Consider the following 15,354-nt stretch of genomic DNA (forward strand, 5'->3'; position numbering starts at 1 on the left):
CCTTGGCCAAGAGCAACGGCCAGCACGCGGTGCCGGGCAGCTTGCCGAGGGGATGTGCAGCAGCAATAGGATGCAACAGCCCAACGTCACTTCATTTTCTGATGATGATGGCCACTTCGGAAGTGCCTAAAGTGTCAACCATTTAAGATTTATTTGCATTAGAGGCAGCATACACTATAACTTCTTCTGGGACTCACCTAGGAGTAAGACCCACAGCGCATTCAGTGATACAGCTTAGCAGAAAGTCTTTTCTGCACCGTTACCATTCGCAGGCAGACCCAGTGCCGCTGCGCTGATCCCTGCAGAGGAGCGGCGTGCAGAACATTCTGGGATACTTCACGAACAATTTTAATGGGAAATTATTTCTACAGCCAGTAGGATGAAACTGTGGGAAACATCTACAGAAGCTACTGTGTTAGGAAGCCTAAGGCCTTCCAATAATAGAAAACTAGAGGATAGAGGATCATTCCTCCGTTCCTACCCAAGACACAAGTCTTCCATTGGCAGATGATCCGCTCAGAGGACCGCAGGAATTATTCTTAGTTCTATCAAAACCAGAGTCTACTCACATCATCTTTTTTATTAGAGGGAATAACAGTATTTTACTTCAATTTCACGTCCTTGAGTTTCTCATGTCTTTTTAGCCTCACGCCAGTTGTCAGTCATACTGGATCTGCACAGATCAAGGCGGCATAGGTCTCCTCTTCACATCCTGAAGCTCCCTGTCTATGCTACACCTGCGTCAGCCCCGGTAGGAAGGCATCCCACCACTACGCGTTTGGTCGTTGCACGTGAAAGGATGCAACAGGTACCTCAGTTGTCAGGACTGCTTTTAGGAGAAGAGCTGCCCTTGGCCCTTGCCCACCTGTCAGCCCAAACGTGGCTCTGGACAGTTGGCAGCACAAGAAGCCAGGGAAGCTCTCACACTGCAAAGCCCACCACGTGGCAGTCCTCATGGTTAAGTTTTACAAAGGCTAAGTTTGACAATCTCCAAGAAAGTAGAGCTGATGCCATTCAAAAATGCCAAATCCCCCCGCAAGCTCACGTTCAGAGAATTACAGAGAGTTCCTATCTATCTGAATTCTAAAAAATGGGAAAAAGATATCATGGATAAAAAATAGAGAGGGGGAAAGGGCTAAAAATTTCTAACGGCCAGTGACATACGCTCCAGGAAAAAGAGAAAACATTGCAGCAGATGCTTTGTCCAGAGATGCCACCGAGTGGGAAGGCCCAGCACTAAACTTGGGCTCTGCTTCCAAGTTGCTGCCAGTCTGCAGAAATCAGAAGATGGTCTGACTCTCCTCTCCAGAAAACAAACGCGTCCCTGTCGCCGACAAGTTACCTGCCGCAGGAGCTGGAGCACAGGGAGCTGCGGATCAAGGACAGACAACAGAATAACATCCGCCTCTTCCTTCGCTCCGCATGGCTGCCAATGGACAAGGAGGTATCGGGGCTTCAGAGAAGCCCTTCGCAGTTCCTACTGTCGTCTTTGGGGATGTACTTTCTGGTTCTCCTGAAGAGAACAAAAATGGTACAATGACCCGTGTAAAAACTAATACAAGCACTAGAGGACTCAAAGACCATGATACAGGATCCCTGACAGAAGTTGCCCCTTCAAAATAAAAAGCTCATCACCCATTTTGGCACATGCTGCTTGCATTTCTACTAAGTCTTATGTATTCTTAAGCAAGAGAGTATTGTCTTAAATAATTCAACCTTAGTAATCTGCCAGTCTGATTAAAAACATTGAAAACAATTTTATACTGCTCTCTGAGAGACATTCACAGCTGTCTCTCCTCATTGCAGAAAGACTGGGATTTACATATCGAATCCTAAACCCAAATCTAAAATTTTAGGCTTTAAGTCAAATAAAAATAAATAAAAATAAAAACCCAAAGGAGGAGAGGGCTCACAACAACAAAAATATTTATCTTGCAGTATTTTGATCATTCACAATTTGGAAGACATGTGAAACAAATTAATGGGAGTGTCCTGTTTTGGAACAAATTGCTGTGATGCACCCCTGTGCAGCATTCCCAGAAACTGCCATCGCTGCCTCATCTTTCCTACAAGCAAACTTCATAGCTATATCACATTATTTGCAGGGTCAACGTAAGCAAAACCTTAAGCCAACTTCAACAGTATTACACCAGAAACCAGTCTGTCTCTTAAGAGTCAGATCCCAGCTGTAAACCAGTATATGTCTGCTTTCATAATGGATCCGTTCAGGTTAGCTCAGAATACGACCTTCCAGCTTTACGTTGAGGGTGTTCTGCCCAAAATAAGTTAAGCAACAAAAAAGGAACACCATGAAACAAGCAGCAAAGAAAACTTTTGGAAATACGGTACTTCTGATAAAAATCTAAATGCAAAACCTAGAGACAAAAAATGCTGCATTGGTCTTTATGAATTGGTTAGTTACCATAGTCTTGATCACCCAGCATCATCTGATAGGAGCTGCATGTAAATTAAATTTCTGCTGCATAGCATTCTCAATAGAGAGAGTGCGTATATATCTAGTTATGCACATAAAGCAGCAATTTCTGATTTATTATGTGTAGCTCCTAGATGACTGCCAAGTCAACAGAATATAGTATATATTGTTCGGGTGCAATCTGAACAAAGAACCTGTAAACATTCACAATATGCAAACCTTATTCATCCACCCAGTATGTCTTCTATAAAATCAAACTCCTTCCTGTTTTCTATCAAAAGACGACTGTCACCAGGAGAAATAATAAATCATATTCCTGCCTCATGCTGAGGAAATCATTATGTGACTTAAATGGCCCCAGAGTAGGCACCTTTTATACCAACTTAAGTTACTTCCAAAGTCAAATCACAGTCGATTAAAAAAATACTATATTGTAGCAGTTCATCTCAAAACCAACAAAAACATAGGTTTGATAAGATGCATTAAGCATGATTTTGATTTTATTTTTGTATTTGATAGAGGAAAAAGTGATAATAATGTCAAACATTCAGATACCATGCATATACATTTCTAAAAATCAAATGCACAGAAAGGAAAACTATTTTTGCCTCACTGTGGAAATAAAACTTCCTGTGCAAATAAGATCCAAGTACTCACACAACCGGTTCTGAATGACAGCATCTGACAGGTGACATCAAACTAAAAGTCTGGATTGTCATTTAGTGAACAAGGAGGGAGAAACAACAGCACATTATGCAAAACAAAAATCACTAAAATCTTCGCTATTACTGAATTTATGGGAAAGGACTCAGATACCCTAAAATGATCACAATGTTGTGTTGGAAAGAACTTTCTTCTTCTCTACTGGTAGCTAAATAGAAAAATAACATCAAAAATTCAAGCTACATGGAAGAACAAACAGTTGCAATATAAGGTTGCTCAGCAAATATAAAAAATGGTGCAAAATGAGAAATATTTTTATTTTTGTTCCAGCACCTTTACATTTAATTTTGATCAATTTTAAAATTGAAAATAAGAGGTCTTAAAGCAAAATATTTTTAGCACTTCCTAGATGAAACTTGGTTTTGAAAATATGAAACGAAATGCTTTCGATCATTTCCCCCGTGTCCTTCCCCACCCCATGCAAACTGCTCAGTACATTCAGCTCAGCTGTGGAACAGCTTTGGTCCCTTTTCTCACCCCTGCATTCAAAAGAGAAGTTAAAAGAAGAACCTTTCTTACACCAGGTCTTCTGTGGTTACGCTGAAATTTCGTCCATTACATCCAGTATTTCTGAAATACGTTCCCGTTATTCCCACACGTAAACTGCTCCCCTCAGCTGCACAGGTTCTTGGTTTTGAATGTAATGTGAATCCCAGTAGCCAAATTGGGAATCCTCCTTTCACATCATGCTGTGGTAATCATAAAAGACTGAACTGGTCACCATCATTTGAAACGCTGTATGAAAAGGGATTCCAGTTTTTACAGTTCAACATGAACGGCAATATTACTGAGAGAAAAGTAAATTATTAAGCCCTCTGAAATACCCATATGTTATAATTGGATTCTCTCACCTCTCTTCCCTGGCACGCTGCCCTCACTCAGTACTTACCCATTAGCACAAGCAATCACCATTTTCTGGTAAACTATTATTGCCTTTCTCCACCCTTTTCTCAACAGATCAGAGTTAGCTCCAAGCAGTTTGTCACCTTTCTTGTTAGGGGAAAAGCCTCAAAATGATGAGTCACAATTATGACAAACAGGTGCCCAAAAGGCAAAAAACTAAGAAAGATTCGGACTGCAGAAGCCTGCTGCTCACCCTAGGAGAGGTCCATGGCTTCAGCAGCCCTCCACCGAGGCCGGTATTTTGAATACCACGATGCTTAAAAGCTAAGTGAAATCCTTGTGGACCTAAAACGGACTTTAGCTCAACCAGGGAGGTAAGATCCTGAGCTGGTGTAAATGTGATATCCTGGGCCACACTGCGGTTCAGCCCAGGAACCCAGCAGAATTGCAATCTCTCCTGGTCTTTTTTGTTTGGTTGTTTCTTTTGTGTGATTAAAAACTGCTGGACAGATTCCTTAATAACGAGGAGCCTCATCTTTTGCCATTTCTACACTCTAGACCAAACCTCCTTCTCCTCCTCTTGTACCTTTCTGTTGTTTTCCTACAGAAGCAGCATTTTATTGCCGTCAGCCGCCTCATGTCTCGAACACAGTCACGCTCACATCTTGAATTTAACACAACTCCTGCTGCCGTGGGAAGCACAGAGCATCCAGGGTGAGCTGCAATTAAAAAATTCTCAGTGTTAATTTGCAGGCCAGCTGTAATCACAAATACTTGGACTATTTATCTACTCTATGCAAGTGTAAATCAGCCTTTCCCTTGCCTTTTCATTTTTTAAGAAAATCAACCCCTTTTTCAACATTCCTGAGAATCATTCATTGCTTTAACTGTCAATAGTATGGCATTAAAAAAATTCCTGTTCAATAATGAAATTACCTGCAATCCTACGCAGCCAATTCATGAATGAGATAAGCTATAAAAATTCCCCAGCCCCACCACGCAGGAGAGGAGCTGGTGGATCCAGGACCCTTCGAGGTGCCGGGAAAGCCCCCGCTGCCCAGGAGGTCTGAACGGACCTGAGAAAGACCAAACCACTGACGTTGCTTGAAGGAGGTCTACAACAAAAGCCTCATCCCCGGCAGACAGCAGGGACAGCAGCAACCTCTCAGAAAAGCTGGTGCAACTTGACAAAAAAGATTGCTAAGGAGAGAGCCTGAGTTTGAGGTAAAAAAGGAACACGGGCAGCTTAGAATAAAGATTAGCATTGGTAAAAATAAAGAGAAAAGGCAACGTTTTCGCCAATCCTCTCCCTCATTTGCATTTTCCGATGCCAGCTCGCTGATACAACATGGAAACGGTTTGACCAAGTGATGTATCTGCAGGTTTCTATGGTGATCAGCACATAAATTGCCTGCCCAGCCGTGTGTGAAAGAAACCATCCGTTTCAGAAACTGCAAATTCTATGCAGAGAGAAAACCGTTCCCTGAATCAGGGTATCAAAGGATCGTACTGCTCGACAGAAAGCCCAGCGCTTATTTACCAAGCGGGAGATTTCTATACTATTGGTATAGAAGCATGGGACAGTGCAGTTAGGTGATAACTCAGAAGAGGACAAAAAATCCTACACAAAATAATACTAATTACCACTAAATAATTACACTACATAACATCAATTGAAAATATTTATATATACAGAATACATACAAAATATTTACAAATATCTGAAATATGATTTCTACAGTAAGACTTGAAAACCCTGCAAATAGGTAAAAACTGGCTGACTACAACATAGCTACTAGTGTGTTACTCCCCCAGACGTGCCTGTGAGAGGGAGAGCTTGAGGTGAGCCCTGGGGGAACCTGCCGGGCTCCAGCTAGGATTTTGGAGACAGTTAGACACCAGAAGGTGTGACAGGAGCTTAGACTTTTTTGTTTGCTTTACACTTCTCTTGAGAAAGGTGCCTTGAAGATGTTTGCCATCTACCCCGTACAGACAGAAAGGCTCCAGACAACCAGCAGAGAGAGTGCGACCCTTTCCATTTTGTAAGGGTAGGGATGTGGAGGATTTTTCACATTCCTTAGGCGACCTTCACCGAGAGTAGAAAGAAAATGGCAAATGAGGATTTTGTACTACGGAATTTGATGGGGAAGTTTTTAAAGGCCTTAAAAATGATGTGAAGACTAATTCTCACAAAGTGAGACTATTGTCATTATTACTATTAAGAAAAGGCAACATAGGACAGAAATGGTTGTTAGGAGATCTCAAGACAATAAAAGGTGCCCTGGAGACACGGTGAAATTCCTGTCCTGAAGCTCGTGCCTTGTTTAATGGAGTACCTGGGTCTGAGATTCTGCCGGTCTCTTTAATTACACAAATCACCTATACATAAAGAGAAAAGTTGGGAGTGGAGCAGAAAGGGCTAGCTTATGCTGGTATCTTCATTTCCTTGAATTTCTGTCCCGGCCTTAATCCCGGAACAAGTACGCTTGACAAGAGTAAATTATGGTCAAATACATATGATCAAAGTTAACACCAAGAATAAACCATGAATAGGAATTTCTTTCACGGTTTGAATCATCTATATTTGGGAGTCCCTCCATTGGTTTCCCACCAGTCCATCAATAGATCAACTCCTGTTCCATCAAAAATCAAATTATGATCTAGGGACAAGCATCTTACTTGTAGCACTCAAAGTCAGCATCCAAATATTGCACAGAAAGCTTTCACCATCTACCCAGAAACCCACAAAACTGATTTTACGAATGGATGGAGAAAGATTCCATGCATTATTTTCCTATTGAAAAAGCTGGTTTCTTTCCAGTTCAGGAAACAAAATTGTGAAGAGACGTGGGCAGCCTTGCCGCAGGCGAACGCAGCGGCCCCAGGGCAGCCACAGCACAGATCATACCCGCCACCAGCCCGGCATCCTGCTGGGCCACCACGAGGTGAGGCACAAGCCGGCAGGTAATGCTAAATTTTGCCAGGGAACGTTTTGATTCTGATGAGGCATGGAAAGAAAACATTTTCAAAAAAATAAGCATATTCAGTATAGTAAATAATGTTCTCGGATGAAAAAATATATATATTTACTAATATATATATATGTTTTCCTATTAAAAAATATATATATCTACTAATATATTAGTACACCAGTGGAGCAACACATACTATTTCTTCTTACATGGCATGAAATATAGAAATACTGTATCTGAAATTTCCAAGTGAAATTCCAGATGCTTCCTGAGCACAAAATATTTTCTACTCCATTCTGTGGAAACTAAGTGTGTGTGTGTAGGGGGGAAAATCTGAAGTTTCCTACCACCCTGTTTTTGACTTAACGGCTTCTATTCCCCTTTTCTAAATTCCCCTCCTCTCCCCATTACCTGCTCCACTGTTTTTTTCCCCGAGCAGGGAGCTACGCGCCTTCCCCAGCACAGGGGGGTTAGCCTGCACCAGCAGAGCTAGAAGGCCACGTCTGTCAAGAGCAGACATGGAAAGAATGAATTAGCATTTTTATTACACACACCCCCAAATCAGAAAAACAACTTCATACATGTACGTATCAATGAACACCCCTGTAGATAGCAGTTATTTTGAAGAGGTATTTTAAGAAATTACAGCTAAGAGGTGGTTTTTTTTTTCCTTAAAGTAAGTATGACTTATTTGTGTTAATGAAACATCTAAGCATGTAATAGTTGATCTCCAAGAGCAAGTATCAGCTACACTCATGATAAAAGGGCAAATGACAAATGGTGAAAAGGAATTAAATTCACATACTTGGTAACCAGCTGATTGTATAACCTATGTAGAAGGCTTTTGACTTCATGTTCACTGTGCTTGTGAAGAATAGCGTGAAACCTTGTCTTTGTAAAAGTGTTAGTCCCTTACAGATCTTTATGATGCTAAAAAAAAAAAAATCTCAAATCCCTACTGCCACACACTTTAGGCAGAAGCACTGATTCCATCTATTTAGGGTATTACCAAAAGGAAAGCGTGGATAATAAAAATGAGCACTGGCAACAAGACAAACCTTGTTAATCAACAGAGACTAAGTCACTGGCTAGCACTTTTCAGCTGAGAAAGCATCAAGTACATTCCTCTTGAAAATCTTCCCCTGCGCCCAGGACTATTATTTGCTGATAGCCATGGCTGACTTGGAAGGTGATGGGCTAACGCCAGGAGTTAACACACTTAGTGCCCTTGCGGAATCAAACCCGGAATCTGTCAATTCAAACACAACTCGGAGTAGACAGTGATCTAAGTTTAAAAAAAAAATAAAAATAAAATGTATGTTTACTCTCAGTTTTTCCACAAACAGGCTTTGAAATGCCAGCCAGTTTTGTTTTACCCTGTTATGGAGAAACATAAATGCCAACTCCTAAAACATATTAGGAAATTAGTATGACTGAGAAAAAGGATATAATATACACAATGATTTTCTTTTCCAAAGTCAATTACTCTAGCTCCCAAGCCTGAATGAAGCAGCTGCAAACCTTCAGAATGCAGCTGCTCCTGTAACCCCCTTCCGCACGCCCGCCGACTCCGCTGGCGTGCAACGCCAGGGTCCCAGCCCAGAGCAAGCGGCTGCAGCGCCGACCAGTGACCCCCAGCGTGGCCTGGCTTTCTGGGGTCACTCTCAGCATCATTTAGTCACCCAGGGCCACATGATGCCCACGTCCTCCCACAAGTGCATCGGTCGTTTTGTATTTTGTAAAGCGTCACACGATCCCAGCGTGTAGACAGGAGGAAAGCGAGAGACTTGGGCTCCATCAGGCACTTCCCGCATCGCAGGCTTGCTGGGGAGCTTGGACTTGCTGTCCATTAAGTCTCATGCAAAGAACCATTAACTATCAACATCTCCTGACACCGTCATTTTATAACAGTTTTACAAACAGCACCACCGTATGAAGGCACGTACACCTCCAGCTAAGGTGTGGGACCTGATGAAGAAGGTAAGATCCAGAAGATGCTACAACACATGGCCAAAAGATACGGCCTTCTGGGGAACCTGCTTGCACAAAGAAATGAAACCCAAGACAGGGCCATAGCACCACTTCTGCTACCTCAGACATGCCTAAAAAACCACAGAAGATGCATGTATTCAAGATGCCTGTCAATAAATAGTAGAAATCAGTAGCCCGTAAACAGTAAATCTATGAATTTATTTAGCATTACGTTCCAAATAATTCAATAAATATAAACCTTTTAACAGATAAAGGCAATTCAGTAGCGTGATGACTGCTTTTAATCAGAACAAACCGTTTTCCTTTTAAAACCCTTAAACTCTGAACATCAATCAGCATTTATTGCTTAAAACTAGACTGCAAGTCCTGTTACTATTGCACAGAGCTCAGAGACTGTATGTTCCACGCCATGCTCAGGGTGAGTGCATTTCAACTCATCAGCTAGACTATTTTTTTTAAATCAAGGCAGAGCTTGTCACATGGCGCCTGTTCTATGCCCAGTGAAATTAGCAGTGACTGGAATAACCCATGATTGGAAATTTAAATTATTTATAACCTTTGTGTAAACTTCTTGAGCTAGTCATTTAGTGCTGCAGCGTTCACTGCTTTTTCCATTATGCCAAGGAAGACGGTGACGCTCTGCCCTCAGGTGCTGGAGTGTCGGGCAATGCAGAGTAATCCCTTCTGCAGCCACCCATCTTCGCGGGGCGTGCAGTGGGGAACGGAGGGCGGCTACAGGGGCGTGCAGTGGGGAACTGCGGGAGCTGAACAGAGCATCCACTCACTCCACATTCAGACAGGATAACATGTGCTTCCTTCTCAGCACCCCCAAATATGAGTTTAACCACTTTTTTTTCTGTTGGGGTAGAATGGGAGGAAGCAGAAGTATGTCTGTAAAAGGGAAGAGGTGAGGAAGCCGAGAACAGTGAAGTGTGCTGAGATCTTCAACCATTTTTCTTCTACAGCTATGAAGGGAGCAGGCACACTCATCTACCAAGGAGAAAAGACAAACAAGTACAGCTTCTCTAGCGAGACCCCACTAACACCGAGAGGTGGGCTGCTGGTGCTGCAAACAGGGTGAGGCTCCATCGCCCAAAGTAACGTGGCCACAAAAGCCCTGCAGTTTGAGCTCAAATCTCCTAGAAAGCCATCCTGCTTTAATTTAAAGACTGCAAGTAATGGAGATTCCTCCCTACAGACATGGAGATCGTTAAATGCTTAACTATCTGCACCATTTCAGACGAAGCAGAAAACAAAGGCAGCAGATGACTTCCATCCTCCCTTTGCAGCTTCTGCTTCCAGCTGCATCTGTCACCCTTTCCACAGGACTGAAGGGCCGTACACCTCTGTAACGCTGGTTTTTGCAAGCAGGTATGTAAGGTTCCCAGGTAACCAAGTCACTTTTAACCTTCCTCTGGATTAGGTAAAGTAGGCTGGAAGTAGGTTCACAGGGGAAGACACAGGATCTTTTCACTAACTTGGTTTTTCTTCCTCTACCCCACCTCCCGCTGTTGCTACTGAGTCTTTCAACAATGACCTTAAGAAGGAAGGTAATTAGCCTGATATTTGAAGGTAAACAAGGTCCATCGCTTGAGAGTTGGGTCTCTGAAGAAGCAGTGCATTTTCCCAAAGATTTCTAGTGTGATGCATGATAAACTGGGAAGGGCTAAACCCACTAAACTCTGTGGCTGGAGCATCCCAGTCCTCACCCAGCTCAGCAACCCCGGGCACAGCCACCTGGCACAAAGAGCTGGCTGCATACCCTGCTCGAAGGACACTGTGCAGATGTGCCAGGACATCTGTAAGCCGTGGCTCAGCACTACCGAAACGAAGCGCTCTGCTCTTCAGGCAGGAGCACCATCCCATCAGTCAGGGTTTATTTCAGCCTCGCCAGACAAGGCTTGCTAGAAACCCATCATCAGAGAAATATAAACTTCCTAACAGCCATTGCAGCTTACAGACAGCAAAACAAGAGACTGGCATACTGTCTTCCAGAGAGAGCCTGCATAAATCAAAATCTGATTATGCTACATTTTGAATGTTAGATTTCCTACAAGATGGTGAAGCACAGAGATTATAGAACCTGTTTTGCATTGGTAATTGAAATAAATTATCATAATCCTCCCCAAGTCCTGCACTCACTCTTTTTTAGATTGAACCTTTCCTGAGGGTTTTGAAAAAGTATTTTCTCTTTTCCATTAGTATAGTTATTAGACTGAAAAATAATACCTACCCTTGAAAGAAAGCTGGAGCCACAACTGAGTATGCACCCTGTTACCTGTACAACGCCGTAATGCAGGAGTGAAATATTCCCTTTTTCAACACTTTACTGAATCAATCCTTTTTGTTAATTTTATGAGCGCTGTGATGGATCATCACAAAAGCCCTTTCTGAAGTAAGTGTCTTTAATCTTTCAAAGCAATTGACTTGAAATTGACCCAGCTTCAAGTGAATAAAAATTGTAACAGTTTCAAATTGATTCAATTTTGAGTCTACTCAAATCATATGTTTTACATCTAACCTTTGGATGCGAGAGAGAAATATTTCCATTTTTCTTCAAAGAGTGGAGGGTGGGGCCACCCAAAGGAACTAATACTTCTCTTTTCAAAGTTTCTACAGTACAGTGTAGTAGTTACACCAAAGCAACAAAGTAGTCTTGCTTCCTGAAGTACAGAACTGCAATTTTTTTTTAAATTTTAGAATATATATATGTTTTCATATATGGGGACCCTACGCCCCTGCAGTGACCCACAGACTCCAAGGCTCACAAAGTTCACCTGTTTCTGAATGCAGACAAGGCAGAAGGGCAGGAGGGAAAGGCAAGCTCAGTGCACCTTTGTTCTCCCTCCAGTTCTGACATAGTTCAGGGGCTTATGTAGCTCCTGGCGTCAGCTGTAAAATTAAAAAAAAAAAGTGACAGCTTCATCTAAGTTATGCTCTTTTGCTACAGCATAAAGCACTTGCAGAGAAGAGCACTTAGGACATAACCTCAATACTTGCTCTGAGACATCATGGATGTTCACCGGGACTGCTCCAGCTGCAACGCTGCTCATCCCACCGGGACAGCACAAGGCATTGCAGTGCAACTGTTTCAGGGCACACAACTTTAAAAGATTCAGGCAGCAGACATCCCTGCTCTCTCAGGTGCCTGGTGAATTACTGCGGAGTAATTACCCCGTAGATAGGGATCGTTTACACAGCCAACAGACATCACCAAACAACAAGCATGCACAAAGCTCAACACCCAGCCAGCGCCTGACCAAGGCGTGCTCTGACCAGCGCTGGGAGCATCAGGAACAGGAGCAACCTGCAGAGAGTCTGAGCAGGTCCTGCAAAACCATATAGCTGTATGGAAACGGCATTACAGGGACTGCTTTTTGCACTGGAGAGCACACCCAGAGCAGGACCTGAAAAGAACCCAAGGTGCTTCTCTTCCTGGCTGGCCACTAGCACAAGTTTTCCACCTTATCTCTGCTTCCTCCCTCCCCCCCCTTTTTTTCTTTTCTCTTCTTCTTCAAATTGTCACCAAAAGGAACCTTTTACTGTTACAGTCGATGTATGCCATCAGCCATGCAAATAAACCACTGTGACTGTAAGCCTGCCTCAACATCCTTTGGGCAGCATAGGGAAAAAGTGTACTTCTGCCATTTTCACAAGAAAAATGCTGTTAAACGCAAACTAGATCTAGGAGAGGTCTTATACTGTAAGCATCCCACCCTCCCGGTCAGCCAGCGTGCAGTATCTGTGCTCTCCTGCACATCAGATCAATTAGATAACACTACAAGGATAAAAGGTTGTCAACTGGCTGTGAATTATGAGTATGAACAAACCTTACTCGTATTAAAATACAACATATTATAAACTCCCGATAGAATGGGAAGAAACAATTGTATAAAATACAGAAAAGTTATATAGACCTATTGCCATTTCAAGATGGCATTCACAATTTACATAAACCCAGCATCACTTCAAGGTAAAAAACACTCATAGAAGAAGGGGGGGGAAAAAAAAAAAAGGTAGTTTACATTTTAGACATCTGAAAATCCAACTAAAGGCACACGGGGAGGCTTTTTTTTGTTAAATGAACTTACAACTTTTTAAAAGGACAAAGATAACACTACTTGGTGCATGTGAAATATTTAAAATGCAGACTGAAGTTAAATTCTGCTCTCGCTTGCTTAAATAAGCCTCTGATTTCAATAGGGTTACAAAAGAACAGGGAATTCAGCATACATACATTTATAGAATCAGAGAGTAAGTCAAGTTCAGATTCATAACAGTGTAAGTCATGAAGTTATATTAAAAACTCTATTGTAGACAATTAGGATACCTAACACATTTGTTTAGAGTTTGTTTACATCCCGGAATAATGCAGTTTATGTCTTCATATTAGTATGCACAAACACGCTTCCCAAATGAACTCCAGTTACCCACCAATTAAGTTCTGTTGACTACCCGAAGTGCTGAAAAACCCTGAGTGATGATGAAGGAAGTCAGTGTCTTATACACACCTGAAACAAGCTGCGACCAGATGCACATTGAGCAATTCCGATCTATCATCAAGTCTGTAAAGAATCCAGGAATATCTATCCTTGGACTTTCAGTATTTCAGTCTAGACAGGTTTGGTTTCCATCTCCTTATCACAAGAAACACAGAGGTAAGACACAAGCTAGAAGTTTTATTCACAGACAGCACTGACCACAAACAATTCGGACGAGTTCGACAGGTTGCTATCTCTGCATCTGGTAAAAGGCTGCACATTGCACACGTTTAACAACCACAGTGATTTTCTGGTTTAGCAATGCTGAAAATTAATTTGTGCCAGGTCAAAAACACCTGAAAAGAATCAAGAAAACTCTTTTTAGGCACTTATAATTGGCTAAATAAATAGGTACCTAAGTTGCTACACTACTGGTCTAATATTCAGTGAGTGTAGGCACCCGATTCCTGATTTTCTACGCTCAGAGTAGAAAAATGTGGATGTTTCCCAAATTGTGGATACCAGATACAAAATTGTATGTATGCATAAATATTTATGCTCAGAAATCTGTAACTTTCACTCTCACTACAGAGGTTGAGGTATAGTAATACTGTAAGTAAATAAATATCTAAGTATCTGTGAACACTCTAATTCACTCCCAGGCTGACCTAGTTCTTTGGTAAATCAGCTTTTTCAAGCCATTTCTCTACTGAGAGTCCAGGCCTTGGAAATACCCTAAACATATAGTGTTCTCCTTAAACTTGTTTTTATTGCAAAAATACATGGAGTGCATGGCATACATTTCTGGAATCTAGGCAGCTTGTGCTATACAGTAATTCAAATGTGAATCTCCTCTCTACTTTTTCCTTTAATTAAAGGAAAAACCAAAAGATCCGACAACTAAAGAGAAAGCAAAACCCACACTAAAGCGAACATAACTTTTGAAACAAGAAACCCAGCAGAAAATACACAGGCAATCTGGAGCGCAGCAGAGTATTCCAAAAAGGAGAGAAATCAAGATCTCAGACATCAGAAACTGAATTACTCAAGTGCTTCATTAGGATGCTTTCATCTCAACTTTGTTAATCATCAAGTAAACTTGGCAGCAAACTCCCAATACAAAATTGAGGTATGTAATACTACTGTAGTTCATTCAAGGAATAAAATTATCACTGATCTCATCCTTAAATACATGTGGCTCCCAACTACCTTGAGTCACATTGTAACCATCACTATTATAAAGTTCCACACAGTTTAAAAGATATTTTGGTGATTAGTGGTGTAGGGAAGCTACGAAACTCAGTTTTTTAACTTAGAAGGTCAAAATCATCCTTGGTGGATAACACATTCATTGTGCAAACTTTCTTTCCACTTCCAAATCTGCTTAGCACCGGGGGCGGGGGGGGAGGGGGGGGGGAAGGAAATCCACAACATACATGCACAGAATGATGTTTCTCTGAAACAGAAAAATTCAACCAATCTTCTCCCGAACTCCCAGGAAGACATCCTGCTTCCTACCCTTCCACATAAATCAGGTCTGTGTTTAGCAAACCTGGAAAAGTGCGTCCTGATTCCAGTCTCCCACCACAAACCCAAAAGACAATCCTCCATCGCAGATTCCTGTCCTACCTAGCCAGTATTTTACTAGCCCTACGCTGCTATTTCTTGATTACTTACATCTTTCTCATAAAAATGCATGGTGCATTGTTTAATACACCGAATGTCATGGACATGTATGTACAATAACACCCCAAACTTACTTTTGTTACAGATCTGGAAAATATTGAACATGCATTCAATTTCTGATCACTCGCAAGAATCTGAAGAAGCAGACCTCGTCGCTGTTATTAGGGCGGTGCGCAAGGGGAAGAAACCACGATCCAGCAGAGGAACTCAAACAGAAGTCACA

This window comes from Calonectris borealis, chromosome 9 (assembly GCF_964195595.1).
Source record: "Calonectris borealis chromosome 9, bCalBor7.hap1.2, whole genome shotgun sequence".
In the NCBI taxonomy this organism is placed as follows: Eukaryota; Metazoa; Chordata; class Aves; order Procellariiformes; family Procellariidae; genus Calonectris; species Calonectris borealis.